Source organism: Diabrotica virgifera, chromosome 3 (genome assembly GCF_917563875.1).
Source record: "Diabrotica virgifera virgifera chromosome 3, PGI_DIABVI_V3a".
Taxonomy (NCBI): domain Eukaryota; kingdom Metazoa; phylum Arthropoda; class Insecta; order Coleoptera; family Chrysomelidae; genus Diabrotica; species Diabrotica virgifera.
The window spans coordinates 160,917,117-160,934,001 of NC_065445.1; the positions used below are offsets into that span (position 1 = coordinate 160,917,117).

Sequence of the window (16,885 nt, forward strand, 5' to 3'; positions counted from 1 at the left end):
ATTAATTTCATCTTGTTACACCAATGAACCTTAACGACATTATAAAGAATCATAAGAACTACTTTGACATGTCAGCGCATGCGTTCTGGTAAAACAGAACCTCACATGTGAACTTTTTAACAATCAAAAATTTAGTTATTGCCGACAACTCAAAGAATTAATTCCTTCAAAATGTAGTTGCATTGGGTTTTTTCGGTTACCCTTGCGTACACTTCTGCGTCTCAAGTTCACAGCTACCATACATTTCTAACAGTAACTTTTTTCTAACAGTAACAAAAAAAACCACTATGTTGTTACTAGCTAAGTTTTTTTTTTAACATCCTAACTCTACAATTCTAAGTTACGGTAAGATCTCCAGTGTTTTTTAATAGGTAATATATGGTAGCTAATTATAATTTCTTCTCTTTCAGCCCTGAAGAAGCCAAATTAATTCTCTTTGGCGAAAACGTTCGGCGAAACAATTGATACTCATTAGAGTCTTTCTTGCAGATTTCCCCAATATTTAAGAGTTTACTATATATATATATATATATATATATATATATATATATATATATATATATATATATAAAGGATGTTAAGTAAGCGAGTACAACTATAAACATAGAAAAGAAAAATCATTGGCAAATAACTCGCAATGTGAATGTGAATCCAAATTAACAATATAAAAAGATGGAATGCAACTGCAGACACGTGTTTCTGACTCATTAGTCGTCATCAGTACAGTATAGCCAAGTTAGAAGAATAATAGTTTAACTTCGAAAAAGATCACTACAGGAGCAATATTACCATTTGTGACAACAATGTCAGAAGACCCTGCCTTTCAGGGCGACGACCAACACAGTCACGGAGGTAAAGCTACCTGAGGAAAGAAAAGCCAAAACCTTATAAAATAAAGGATGTTAAGTAAGCGAGTACAACTATAAACATAGAAAAGAAAAATCATTGGCAAATAACTCGCAATGTGAATGTGAATCCAAATTAACAATATAAAAAGATGGAATGCAACTGCAGACACGTGTTTCTGACTCATTAGTCGTCATCAGTACAGTATAGCCAAGTTAGAAGAATAATAGTTTAACTTCGAAAAAGATCACTACAGGAGCAATATTACCATTTGTGACAACAATGTCAGAAGACCCTGCCTTTCAGGGCGACGACCAACACAGTCACGGAGGTAAAGCTACCTGAGGAAAGAAAAGCCAAAACCTTATAAAATAAAGGATGTTAAGTAAGCGAGTACAACTATAAACATAGAAAAGAAAAATCATTGGCAAATAACTCGCAATGTGAATGTGAATCCAAATTAACAATATAAAAAGATGGAATGCAACTGCAGACACGTGTTTCTGACTCATTAGTCGTCATCAGTACAGTATAGCCAAGTTAGAAGAATAATAGTTTAACTTCGAAAAAGATCACTACAGGAGCAATATTACCATTTGTGACAACAATGTCAGAAGACCCTGCCTTTCAGGGCGACGACCAACACAGTCACGGAGGTAAAGCTACCTGAGGAAAGAAAAGCCAAAACCTTATAAAATAAAGGATGTTAAGTAAGCGAGTACAACTATAAACATAGAAAAGAAAAATCATTGGCAAATAACTCGCAATGTGAATGTGAATCCAAATTAACAATATAAAAAGATGGAATGCAACTGCAGACACGTGTTTCTGACTCATTAGTCGTCATCAGTACAGTATAGCCAAGTTAGAAGAATAATAGTTTAACTTCGAAAAAGATCACTACAGGAGCAATATTACCATTTGTGACAACAATGTCAGAAGACCCTGCCTTTCAGGGCGACGACCAACACAGTCACGGAGGTAAAGCTACCTGAGGAAAGAAAAGCCAAAACCTTATAAAATAAAGGATGTTAAGTAAGCGAGTACAACTATAAACATAGAAAAGAAAAATCATTGGCAAATAACTCGCAATGTGAATGTGAATCCAAATTAACAATATAAAAAGATGGAATGCAACTGCAGACACGTGTTTCTGACTCATTAGTCGTCATCAGTACAGTATAGCCAAGTTAGAAGAATAATAGTTTAACTTCGAAAAAGATCACTACAGGAGCAATATTACCATTTGTGACAACAATGTCAGAAGACCCTGCCTTTCAGGGCGACGACCAACACAGTCACGGAGGTAAAGCTACCTGAGGAAAGAAAAGCCAAAACCTTATAAAATAAAGGATGTTAAGTAAGCGAGTACAACTATAAACATAGAAAAGAAAAATCATTGGCAAATAACTCGCAATGTGAATGTGAATCCAAATTAACAATATAAAAAGATGGAATGCAACTGCAGACACGTGTTTCTGACTCATTAGTCGTCATCAGTACAGTATAGCCAAGTTAGAAGAATAATAGTTTAACTTCGAAAAAGATCACTACAGGAGCAATATTACCATTTGTGACAACAATGTCAGAAGACCCTGCCTTTCAGGGCGACGACCAACACAGTCACGGAGGTAAAGCTACCTGAGGAAAGAAAAGCCAAAACCTTATAAAATAAAGGATGTTAAGTAAGCGAGTACAACTATAAACATAGAAAAGAAAAATCATTGGCAAATAACTCGCAATGTGAATGTGAATCCAAATTAACAATATAAAAAGATGGAATGCAACTGCAGACACGTGTTTCTGACTCATTAGTCGTCATCAGTACAGTATAGCCAAGTTAGAAGAATAATAGTTTAACTTCGAAAAAGATCACTACAGGAGCAATATTACCATTTGTGACAACAATGTCAGAAGACCCTGCCTTTCAGGGCGACGACCAACACAGTCACGGAGGTAAAGCTACCTGAGGAAAGAAAAGCCAAAACCTTATAAAATAAAGGATGTTAAGTAAGCGAGTACAACTATAAACATAGAAAAGAAAAATCATTGGCAAATAACTCGCAATGTGAATGTGAATCCAAATTAACAATATAAAAAGATGGAATGCAACTGCAGACACGTGTTTCTGACTCATTAGTCGTCATCAGTACAGTATAGCCAAGTTAGAAGAATAATAGTTTAACTTCGAAAAAGATCACTACAGGAGCAATATTACCATTTGTGACAACAATGTCAGAAGACCCTGCCTTTCAGGGCGACGACCAACACAGTCACGGAGGTAAAGCTACCTGAGGAAAGAAAAGCCAAAACCTTATAAAATAAAGGATGTTAAGTAAGCGAGTACAACTATAAACATAGAAAAGAAAAATCATTGGCAAATAACTCGCAATGTGAATGTGAATCCAAATTAACAATATAAAAAGATGGAATGCAACTGCAGACACGTGTTTCTGACTCATTAGTCGTCATCAGTACAGTATAGCCAAGTTAGAAGAATAATAGTTTAACTTCGAAAAAGATCACTACAGGAGCAATATTACCATTTGTGACAACAATGTCAGAAGACCCTGCCTTTCAGGGCGACGACCAACACAGTCACGGAGGTAAAGCTACCTGAGGAAAGAAAAGCCAAAACCTTATAAAATAAAGGATGTTAAGTAAGCGAGTACAACTATAAACATAGAAAAGAAAAATCATTGGCAAATAACTCGCAATGTGAATGTGAATCCAAATTAACAATATAAAAAGATGGAATGCAACTGCAGACACGTGTTTCTGACTCATTAGTCGTCATCAGTACAGTATAGCCAAGTTAGAAGAATAATAGTTTAACTTCGAAAAAGATCACTACAGGAGCAATATTACCATTTGTGACAACAATGTCGTCACAATTGTGTTGGTCGTCGCCCTGAAAGGCAGGGTCTTCTGACATTGTTGTCACAAATGGTAATATTGCTCCTGTAGTGATCTTTTTCGAAGTTAAACTATTATTCTTCTAACTTGGCTATACTGTACTGATGACGACTAATGAGTCAGAAACACGTGTCTGCAGTTGCATTCCATCTTTTTATATTGTTAATTTGGATTCACATTCACATTGCGAGTTATTTGCCAATGATTTTTCTTTTCTATGTTTATAGTTGTACTCGCTTACTTAACATCCTTTATTTTATAAGGTTTTGGCTTTTCTTTCCTCAGGTAGCTTTACCTCCGTGACTGTGTTGGTCGTCGCCCTGAAAGGCAGGGTCTTCTGACATTGTTGTCACAAATGGTAATATTGCTCCTGTAGTGATCTTTTTCGAAGTTAAACTATTATTCTTCTAACTTGGCTATACTGTACTGATGACGACTAATGAGTCAGAAACACATGTCTGCAGTTGCATTCCATCTTTTTATATTGTTAATTTGGATTCACATTCACATTGCGAGTTATTTGCCAATGATTTTTCTTTTCTATGTTTATAGTTGTACTCGCTTACTTAACATCCTTTATTTTATAAGGTTTTGGCTTTTCTTTCCTCAGGTAGCTTTACCTCCGTGACTGTGTTGGTCGTCGCCCTGAAAGGCAGGGTCTTCTGACATTGTTGTCACAAATGGTAATATTGCTCCTGTAGTGATCTTTTTCGAAGTTAAACTATTATTCTTCTAACTTGGCTATACTGTACTGATGACGACTAATGAGTCAGAAACACGTGTCTGCAGTTGCATTCCATCTTTTTATATTGTTAATTTGGATTCACATTCACATTGCGAGTTATTTGCCAATGATTTTTCTTTTCTATGTTTATAGTTGTACTCGCTTACTTAACATCCTTTATTTTATAAGGTTTTGGCTTTTCTTTCCTCAGGTAGCTTTACCTCCGTGACTGTGTTGGTCGTCGCCCTGAAAGGCAGGGTCTTCTGACATTGTTGTCACAAATGGTAATATTGCTCCTGTAGTGATCTTTTTCGAAGTTAAACTATTATTCTTCTAACTTGGCTATACTGTACTGATGACGACTAATGAGTCAGAAACACGTGTCTGCAGTTGCATTCCATCTTTTTATATTGTTAATTTGGATTCACATTCACATTGCGAGTTATTTGCCAATGATTTTTCTTTTCTATGTTTATAGTTGTACTCGCTTACTTAACATCCTTTATTTTATAAGGTTTTGGCTTTTCTTTCCTCAGGTAGCTTTACCTCCGTGACTGTGTTGGTCGTCGCCCTGAAAGGCAGGGTCTTCTGACATTGTTGTCACAAATGGTAATATTGCTCCTGTAGTGATCTTTTTCGAAGTTAAACTATTATTCTTCTAACTTGGCTATACTGTACTGATGACGACTAATGAGTCAGAAACACGTGTCTGCAGTTGCATTCCATCTTTTTATATTGTTAATTTGGATTCACATTCACATTGCGAGTTATTTGCCAATGATTTTTCTTTTCTATGTTTATAGTTGTACTCGCTTACTTAACATCCTTTATTTTATAAGGTTTTGGCTTTTCTTTCCTCAGGTAGCTTTACCTCCGTGACTGTGTTGGTCGTCGCCCTGAAAGGCAGGGTCTTCTGACATTGTTGTCACAAATGGTAATATTGCTCCTGTAGTGATCTTTTTCGAAGTTAAACTATTATTCTTCTAACTTGGCTATACTGTACTGATGACGACTAATGAGTCAGAAACACGTGTCTGCAGTTGCATTCCATCTTTTTATATTGTTAATTTGGATTCACATTCACATTGCGAGTTATTTGCCAATGATTTTTCTTTTCTATGTTTATAGTTGTACTCGCTTACTTAACATCCTTTATTTTATAAGGTTTTGGCTTTTCTTTCCTCAGGTAGCTTTACCTCCGTGACTGTGTTGGTCGTCGCCCTGAAAGGCAGGGTCTTCTGACATTGTTGTCACAAATGGTAATATTGCTCCTGTAGTGATCTTTTTCGAAGTTAAACTATTATTCTTCTAACTTGGCTATACTGTACTGATGACGACTAATGAGTCAGAAACACGTGTCTGCAGTTGCATTCCATCTTTTTATATTGTTAATTTGGATTCACATTCACATTGCGAGTTATTTGCCAATGATTTTTCTTTTCTATGTTTATAGTTGTACTCGCTTACTTAACATCCTTTATTTTATAAGGTTTTGGCTTTTCTTTCCTCAGGTAGCTTTACCTCCGTGACTGTGTTGGTCGTCGCCCTGAAAGGCAGGGTCTTCTGACATTGTTGTCACAAATGGTAATATTGCTCCTGTAGTGATCTTTTTCGAAGTTAAACTATTATTCTTCTAACTTGGCTATACTGTACTGATGACGACTAATGAGTCAGAAACACGTGTCTGCAGTTGCATTCCATCTTTTTATATTGTTAATTTGGATTCACATTCACATTGCGAGTTATTTGCCAATGATTTTTCTTTTCTATGTTTATAGTTGTACTCGCTTACTTAACATCCTTTATTTTATAAGGTTTTGGCTTTTCTTTCCTCAGGTAGCTTTACCTCCGTGACTGTGTTGGTCGTCGCCCTGAAAGGCAGGGTCTTCTGACATTGTTGTCACAAATGGTAATATTGCTCCTGTAGTGATCTTTTTCGAAGTTAAACTATTATTCTTCTAACTTGGCTATACTGTATTGATGACGACTAATGAGTCAGAAACACGTGTCTGCAGTTGCATTCCATCTTTTTATATTGTTAATTTGGATTCACATTCACATTGCGAGTTATTTGCCAATGATTTTTTTTTCTATGTTTATAGTTGTACTCGCTTACTTAACATCCTTTATTTTATAAGGTTTTGGCTTTTCTTTCCTCAGGTAGCTTTACCTCCGTGACTGTGTTGGTCGTCGCCCTGAAAGGCAGGGTCTTCTGACATTGTTGTCACAAATGGTAATATTGCTCCTGTAGTGATCTTTTTCGAAGTTAAACTATTATTCTTCTAACTTGGCTATACTGTACTGATGACGACTAATGAGTCAGAAACACGTGTCTGCAGTTGCATTCCATCTTTTTATATTGTTAATTTGGATTCACATTCACATTGCGAGTTATTTGCCAATGATTTTTCTTTTCTATGTTTATAGTTGTACTCGCTTACTTAACATCCTTTATTTTATAAGGTTTTGGCTTTTCTTTCCTCAGGTAGCTTTACCTCCGTGACTGTGTTGGTCGTCGCCCTGAAAGGCAGGGTCTTCTGACATTGTTGTCACAAATGGTAATATTGCTCCTGTAGTGATCTTTTTCGAAGTTAAACTATTATTCTTCTAACTTGGCTATACTGTACTGATGACGACTAATGAGTCAGAAACACGTGTCTGCAGTTGCATTCCATCTTTTTATATTGTTAATTTGGATTCACATTCACATTGCGAGTTATTTGCCAATGATTTTTCTTTTCTATGTTTATAGTTGTACTCGCTTACTTAACATCCTTTATTTTATAAGGTTTTGGCTTTTCTTTCCTCAGGTAGCTTTACCTCCGTGACTGTGTTGGTCGTCGCCCTGAAAGGCAGGGTCTTCTGACATTGTTGTCACAAATGGTAATATTGCTCCTGTAGTGATCTTTTTCGAAGTTAAACTATTATTCTTCTAACTTGGCTATACTGTACTGATGACGACTAATGAGTCAGAAACACGTGTCTGCAGTTGCATTCCATCTTTTTATATTGTTAATTTGGATTCACATTCACATTGCGAGTTATTTGTCAATGATTTTTCTTTTCTATGTTTATAGTTGTACTCGCTTACTTAACATCCTTTATTTTATAAGGTTTTGGCTTTTCTTTCCTCAGGTAGCTTTACCTCCGTGACTGTGTTGGTCGTCGCCCTGAAAGGCAGGGTCTTCTGACATTGTTGTCACAAATGGTAATATTGCTCCTGTAGTGATCTTTTTCGAAGTTAAACTATTATTCTTCTAACTTGGCTATACTGTACTGATGACGACTAATGAGTCAGAAACACGTGTCTGCAGTTGCATTCCATCTTTTTATATTGTTAATTTGGATTCACATTCACATTGCGAGTTATTTGCCAATGATTTTTCTTTTCTATGTATATATATATATATATATATATATATATATATATATATATATATATATATATATATATATATATATATATATATATATATATATTGAAGATAAAATAGTGTTGATCACAGCTGATTAAGTTAGAGAACAAACTTTGAGATTCTTTGGGTAAAACAGCTGAAAGAATAGGCTAAGTGTACTCTTTATTCCTTTATTGATCCAATATTTCGTCGATAGTCATCGACATCATCAGGGATAAGCTACAAATAGTTTTACATAAAGAATTGACAGTCTATTTAAATTTTTTGATGTTACTTACAATTTGAGATTAGCGCCGTAATGAAAGCTGGTCAATGTTATAAAAACTTGTATAAGTTGTCTTACAAAAAACATGTAGTGTATATTTACAAAACTGGTACAAAAACAACGAAAAAGGTGTTTTCTTTTTATGCATCGGACTGAAATAAGTCCTCTCTCGAGAGTTTTACATATTTTTATTTTATTTTAATGCAGAACCTGAACCATGTGACATGTTGTAGGTTGGAAAACACTAACCTCTAAAATCTTCTTCTCTCCCAGATAGTCGAAGTAGAATGGAGATTTTAGTGGCCTTTGCCTTCATTGGATGTATATACCTATATTTGCTTAGAAACTCAAGTTCTAGCTAATTTTATTTATTTAAAAAAAAAAAAAAATTATACAATTGAAATTGTTAATGTGATTGAAGATCACTTTAACAAGAGTTTGTTTACTAGATCTTGGTTAATTTCAAGATCTAGTTCTTATGTAAATGAATATGTGCTGTTAGATTTGTTACTAAAAGTCTATTGTTAAACTGTGCGATACTATGGTAATGTAATATTTTTATTCTAAAATGGAATCTATTGAATTGTTGAATTTAATATGTTGTTTGTCAACTGTGAGAAGAAAAGAGTAGATTTCACTAAGGTGGTGGATGTCTGTTTTTTTATTTATGTTGTTATCTGTTTGTGCTATGCAAGCCATTTCTAGGAAAAGACGTTTTTTGTAGTTGGTTTCCCTTTCTAGAACCTCTACAGAATCAAAGTCCATCTGGTGTCCTTCATTTACTGCGTGAAGCGCTAATGAGCAACGGTCAGGATGCAGTCTGCAGTCGCTTTTATGTGACGTTAAACGATTTTTTAAATGCCTTTCTGTGTGGCCTATGTATTTTTTATTACAGTCTTTGCATGGAATGCTGTAAACTACATGTGACATCTGCTCCTTAGGTGTTTTGTCTTTTACTTTTGTGTGAAGACTTTTGATCAGAAGTCTTCACACAAAAGTAAAAGACAAAACACCTAAGGAGCAGATGTCACATGTAGTTTACAGCATTCCATGCAAAGACTGTAATAAAAAATACATAGGCCACACAGAAAGGCATTTAAAAAATCGTTTAACGTCACATAAAAGCGACTGCAGACTGCATCCTGACCGTTGCTCATTAGCGCTTCACGCAGTAAATGAAGGACACCAGATGGACTTTGATTCTGTAGAGGTTCTAGAAAGGGAAACCAACTACAAAAAACGTCTTTTCCTAGAAATGGCTTGCATAGCACAAACAGATAACAACATAAATAAAAAAACAGACATCCACCACCTTAGTGAAATCTACTCTTTTCTTCTCACAGTTGACAAACAACATATTAAATTCAACAATTCAATAGATTCCATTTTAGAATAAAAATATTACATTACCATAGTATCGCACAGTTTAACAATAGACTTTTAGTAACAAATCTAACAGCACATATTCATTTACATAAGAACTAGATCTTGAAATTAACCAAGATCTAGTAAACAAACTCTTGTTAAAGTGATCTTCAATCACATTAACAATTTCAATTGTATAAAATTTTTTTTTTTTTTTAAATAAATAAAATTAGCTAGAACTTGAGTTTCTAAGCAAATATAGGTATATACATCCAATGAAGGCAAAGGCCACTAAAATCTCCATTCTACTTCGACTATCTGGGAGAGAAGAAGATTTTAGAGGTTAGTGTTTTCCAACCTACAACATGTCACATGGTTCAGGTTCTGCATTAAAATAAAATAAAAAGATGTAAAACTCTCGAGAGAGGACTTATTTCAGTCCGATGCATAAAAAGAAAACACCTTTTTCGTTGTTTTTGTACCAGTTTTGTAAATATACACTACATGTTTTTTGCAAGACAACTTATACAAGTTTTTATAACATTGACCAGCTTTCATTACGGCGCTAATCTCAAATTGTAAGTAACATCAAAAAATTTAAATAGACTGTCAATTCTTTATGTAAAACTATTTGTAGCTTATCCCTGATGATGTCGATGACTATCGACGAAATATTGGATCAATAAAGGAATAAAGAGTACACTTAGCCTATTCTTTCAGCTGTTTTACCCAAAGAATCTCAAAGTTTGTTCTATATATATATATATATATATATATATATATATATATATATATATATATATATATAGGGCGTTAACGAGCGTTACTATATATATATATATATATATATATATATATATATATATATATATATATATATATATTATGGCGAACCAAAGGAGGCAGTGGTACACATATGTATGAATGTATGAAATGGCTGTAAAGGCCTTAAATATAATAAAAAAAAAGGAGAAGCCCCCGGAAACCATCAGTCATCGTTAACAACGAGATAAATAAGGAAGATGTGCGAAAAGCTCTCGAATTTGTTGGGAGAAAAGAAAATATAGTATGGGAAATAGTTATTAGAGGGAAGGAGATGGATAAAGGGGAGAGACATGAGCAGGAAGAAGCCCTCCTAATCAAAACGGGGGGGAAGCATACACTGATGTATTAAAAGAGATGAATCAGAAAATTGATATAGGGAAGATTGGCTTAAAAGTAAATAAGCTAAAAAACCGAAGGGGGGGACATCCTCGTAAAACTAAAGAGGAAGCGAGCAGCCGAGAAACTGAAGGAGATGGACAGTAAAATAACGGGAATGAGCATGGCTGTTCGGAAGAAAGAAAATTATTTTTCCATCACGGCAATAGACCCAGGGTTTACAGAAGAACAACTAATAAGCGCGATAACAACATATACCGGTATCCCCGAGGACGAAATAGGTGTCAAAACGCTACGTATAAATAGGCATGGGGAATAGGTGGCGACCATAGCCGTACGCCCCTCAAAAGCAGAAGAGCTACAGAGGTATGGAACAATAGTAATAGGTTGGGTTGTATGCCCCATAATGGAACGCCATACGCCGATAAGGTGTTATAAGTGCCTCCATTATGGTCACAACACCTATGAGTGCAAAGGGGAGAGCAGGGTAGCATGCTGCTACAACTGCTTTAAAACGGGCATACAGCGGTGCAGTGTAGCAGCACTGCGTACTGCTTAACTTGTAAGGAAGAGGGTCATAGAATGGACCGCATGACATGCCCAGCCTATAGGGCGTGGGTGTACGGCAGGGGAGGGGAAAGGGAACCCATAAAGAATTAAAAGAAATAAAACGAAAGGGTGAGAGGTGGTTTTCTGAAGAACTGAGGTGGGCCCCTATACAGCCCAGTAGTGAAACAGGAAACCACCTTTCATAGGGCAAAATTATCGATTTTAATCATACATATTTATATTTATTTATTTGATAATTTTATCTATACATATTTTATTTATATAAATTTTATTTATATAAAATTTAATTTCAGATAATTTTAAACATCTTAGTGTGTTGTGTACTGTCCAGTATACCATTTTAATCTTTTATTTATTTATTTACCTATTTATTCATTTTATATTTACACCTTTATTTTATTTATATTTATTGTGTTCAATATATACAAACGGATATGGGTCAACTCTCTAGGGAACTGAACCAAAAATGAACCTCAAGGATCAACCTGGTATAAGGATAATGCAGGTGAACGTGGGTCGCGCAAAACGTGCACACGATCTGGTCCACGCGAAAGACTGCACGCTAAAAATAGACTTACTCATCGTCCCGGAACCTAACAAAAAAATAACGTCGGACGGTGGCTGGGTGCAGGATACAAACAAAAACGTGGCGGTGCTCTTCAGAAATAAAGATCTTGGCGTGCGTGGCATAGTCAGGGGCGGAAATTATATCCTCATTAAGATGAAGGATTTTTGTCTCCTGGCATGCTACATATTTCCAAACATGCCCATCAGAGACTACAAACAAAAAGTAGATGAAATAATGAGCATCGCTACAAGAGAGAAGCAAATAATGATTGTCGGGGACATCAACGCAAAACCTAGGACATGGGGCTCTCCCATGAATAATGAGAAGGAAGAGTTCTGGAATGAATGGATAGCCCAGGCTGGCCTCCATGTACTCAATAACAACAAACCCACATTCATGAGGGGCCAGCAAATCACATATTGATGTAACCATTGCAACCGAAAGGCTATCCAGACGCATAAAAAATTGGGATGTCCTCCACGAACAGTTATTCACCTACCACTGTTACATAATGTACGAGGTGATGGTTAAAGGGAGGGTTCTAAGAAAACCGATAGGTCGAAGAGAGAAAACATTAAACAAAATCAGGTACCTATCGGAGATTAAAAAAATCGACGAAGACGCAATAACAGATCTCGGCCAACTCGGGAAGACACTCGTTAACGCCCTTCAGTTGGCCACAGAGAAGACAAAAAGAACGAAAGACGGTCCACTATTGGTGGACGGATGAGATAAGAGAACTACGGGAAGTGTGCCTCCGAATTATACAAGAAGCCAGGGCAACCCCGAGCTCAATGAGATATATAAAACAGTGAAGAGGAAACTAAATAACAAAATAAAGAAAGAGAAAAAGGAAAGGTGGCAGAATCTGATAGACGCGCTAGAAAATGATATATGGGGAGACGCATACAAAATAACAATGAAGTCTCAGCAGAAGGAATGAGGGGGTCCATTTGGCACGGCACGGTGAATGACCTGTTATTGCCACCAGAAAGGATAGGGGACCCAATCGGCACGGCACGGTGAATGACCTGTCATTGCCATTAGTCAAGACCGAAAGCATATATGACGTTTTGACGTCACCTTATACTTTTAATGTTAATCCTTTTTATTAACCGCGCAGTCTCGCAATTTTTTTAAATTAATTAAATTTTTAAAGTAAAGAACTGTCAATGAGTTGTCAGTGCCCTAGGAGCTAATATTGAATTTACAGAAAAAAATTCCAATCGAGAAAATTTTTGTTATACTCAGAGTTACTCCCTATATAGAACATTTTTGTTATAGTCAGAGTTACTCCCTGTATGTATAAAGGGAGCAAATGGCACGGCAAGGTCAATAAACTGTCATTGCACTGTTTCAACAGCTAGGGACCCATTTGTCACGAACGGTCAAGGAACTGTCAGTGCCCTAAGAGCCAATTAACAGAAAAAAATTCCAATCGAGAAAATTTTTGTTATACTCAGAGTTACTCCCTATATAGAATATTTTTGTTATAGTCAGAGTTACTCCCTGTATGTATAAAGGGAGCAAATGGCACGGCACGGTGAATGCCCTGTTATTGCCACCAGAAAGGATAGGGGGCCCAATCGGCACGAACGGTCAAGGAACTGTCATTGCCCTAAGAGCCAATTTACAGAAAAAAATTCCAATCGAGAAAATTTTTGTGATAGTCAGAGCTACTCCCTATATAGAAAAGTTTTGTTATAGTCAGAGTTACTCCCTGTATGTATAAAGGGAGCAAATGGCACGGCACAGTCAATAAACTGTCATTGCACTGTCTCAACAGCTAATATCGAGAGCACGAAAAAAACTTTGGTAGAAAACTTGTAGTCATAGTAAAAATCACCCTGTATAAATAGTAAAAGAAAAAAATCAAAAACACACTTATAAAAAATATATATCAAGCGGCTAATATCGAAATCACAGAACAAAGTGTGTATAAACCTTTATAGCAACCTCGTATAGTAAAAAATACACAAAGCAGATAATCTAGAAATTACGAAAAAAAGTCCATGTGGGCATAGTTATAAAAAATAGCTGAAATAATAATTGTACGTACTTAAAGTCACCCTAAATAAATAAATAGATCGAACAGAATATCACATAAAATTTTTTTAGAAAACTTTAGAGTTACCTCGTATAGTAAAACATTGACTCATAAAATATATACCAACCAGATAATAGGAAAATCTTATAAAAAATCATATACATAAAATCATAGAGAAATAGAAAATTAAACATGAAATTACCACTTACCATAGGTCTGTATAAAACATTTGTACCGATTTGTATCGTGATATTTTTAACTTCGCGATTGACTGGTGATGCATTATGCAAAATCGCCGGGTTTTTATATTTGTGCATTCCGCCAGGTCCAGACAATTTTATTACTTTGTTGTTGTCTTTAAAAAATTTGTTTTCAAAAAATTGTTTGTAAGATGCAATTTTTGGGAAGCCCGCAACATGCCTAAGGCGTTTTAATTTAATATAAAACTGGTCAAGACGGCGGGTACATTTATCAGTATCTCCTGTATCCAGCTGTATTCCATTAGTGACCAACAAAAAAATGTCCAGCGAAATTATGTTTGATGACGATTTAGATGTTACAGTACGTACTTTTGTTTTTATTTTTATGCCTAATATGCTGAAATTGATGTTATTATGTACTCTGCTGTTTTTCATGCAGGCAAAACTTTTTCATAGATATACCTGGCGAATTCGCCAAATTTTTCATATAATTTTTTAAATAGGATTTACCTAGTAATTATCGATTAAATTTTCGAACAATGTAACCATTTTCGCAGATTTTTAGTCGCTAGTGTTTTCTTTTACCTGATCCACGTTTAGTGCCTATTTTTCCCGTACTAATCAATTGCACTTAATTAATCTAGGCTGTGACTGTTAATTTTTTATTAGAGTGACTCTGTCAACATATTTTATACAAGTAGATCAATCGTCACTCAGAAAATATGTGTCCACGCTAAACGTAGCCCTCCCGTACCCCACAATTTCCTATCCTGAGCCGCTTACATCCAATTTGGTGTATTCTTATTAGGCCAGGTGGTCGTCCTCTATTTCGAAAGGCGGCTCCGTTCTCGCCCACTTCCATTTAAAGGTCGAGATTTTTTTGAGTGCGTCGGTTACTCCCTATTTATGGCTCAATTCTGTATTAGCTATTCGGCCTCTCAGGGGGGCAATATATTGTCTTAAATAGTAAAACCTTTCATTACTTTTTAGGTGAAATCAGTTAAAATCCTAATATCTTGATTTAGTCCCTTATATAAATTAATCACGACAATCGAGTTGGTAAAAAAGGGTTAACTGACTCGACTAACCGCCCACTATCCGTTATCAACACGCTCGTAACCAAAAATCTCATTAAAATGGAAATTTTGTTAAAAAGTGGATTTCTAGTATTAGGATATCAAAAATTAAAAGAGTTTTACGCTCCTTTGAAAGTGGATAACTTTTGAACGGAGCGTCGTATCAAGATGAAAAAAGTACCGTTGGATAGGAAATTACAAGACTTTTCCATAGATACCCTACACCATATACCTACGAAGCCAGGGAAAAAAGTTAATTTTTCTGTGCGAAAAGTTAATTTTCTCATATCGGTTATATCCCGACGTTGTAGGAAGAAGATAAAAACTGTTGTCGACTCGACTGTAAAAACTCCATCGAAAGACACCCAACAACGCATACTTCCCTCCCACCAGAAAAAATTTACCTCTGTAAGATAAATATATTCTAGAGTTTTTTCCAGTTCGATGTGTAGAGAGGTTATAAAATGTGTGATCTCCGTTCTTCTAGTACTCTTTTTTGTTTTTTTGTGGGTTAGCCCCATTTGTTAATTTTCTTCTTTTTAATTCTTAGTGTGCCATCACTTTAGGTATTCAGGCTTATTATCGTCACTTATAAAAATAGAGATCTAAACTAGTCTGCACATATTTTTTTGGCAATGGTTTAGTTTTTATTAGTTCACCCATCTGTTTTTTATGTCATCTAAGCGAATCGGTCGTTTGAGAAACCCGATATGTTCAAAAATCAGTTTTTTTGCTAACCTTAGACGTAGAGTCGTATGTTTCAAAAGAAACCCGAACCTATGTAACATTCTAAACGAAGCTAGAGACTTGAGAAATTTGTATCAAGAGAACCCGGCTATTCCGAGAAGTTTTTCACAACATGCTTACATGTGGGATTTTTCAAGAGACCGATTCAATTATTTTCCATACTTTCAGGTTCTATCCCTCAATGCGTATTTGTTATCATGAAAGTATTGAAATATTATCAGTAAAATATTGTGTGTTTTTTTAGATAACAACTGCAAAAGGAAACATTGTATTTTCCCACAAAGTTTGTGGGCCTGGAAATATAACGCTACAATTTTTAGCGAGCAGTTTAAGCGTTGGCATTGTCTCGCATCTCCCCCCACTCCTCGTCGTCAGTGCCTCCCCCAATCGGTAGGCCTTCTGCCCCGCTCAGGTCAGATCCCCCAATTTGTAGGCCTGCTACCTCGTTCCCCCCACAGTGTACTGCGCCTGTTCCTGTCCCAATTTGTAGGCCTTCTGCCTCGTTCCCCACACAGTCTACTGCGCATTTTCCTGCACCAATCTCCACACCTGCTTCTTTATACGCTGAAGATGAAAATTGGGATGATGAATGTCATCATCCCTCATATTTAGAACAGATAAAATACATCGCATTATCAAAGCCAATAATCAGGACGCCCCCTCCAAAATTATCTAAAACGGAGAAAAAAATATTTAGGCATGTGGAGAGAATTCGCCACCAACACATGCCAGAATTAAACAAGTTGCAGTAAGCAACTTGTTTAAGTTTAAGCACCTCTCCTTTCATTATTCTCCCCCACTCTTCCAAAAATTATTTTTCATTGATATGTGTTCTGTATATTTCTAGTATGTCTCTAGTATCTTTTATATACCAATTTCTCCCCACACTCTTCAAAAATTATCTGTCATTCACCCATATGTCCTGCATAACTTCATCGGTGTCGATCGGCTTGTTTTCTCTGATGTGGTGGCTTTTGCTTGTGC

General features: G+C 35.8%; 1 protein-coding gene across 1 annotated transcript in view; it reads right to left on the reverse strand.

Moving 5' to 3' along the window:
* Window positions 1-16,885, reverse strand: part of LOC126882182 (protein Fer3-like) — a 558,397-nt gene that overhangs the window by 136,823 nt on the left and 404,689 nt on the right. The gene's annotated exons all lie outside the window — the stretch shown is intronic.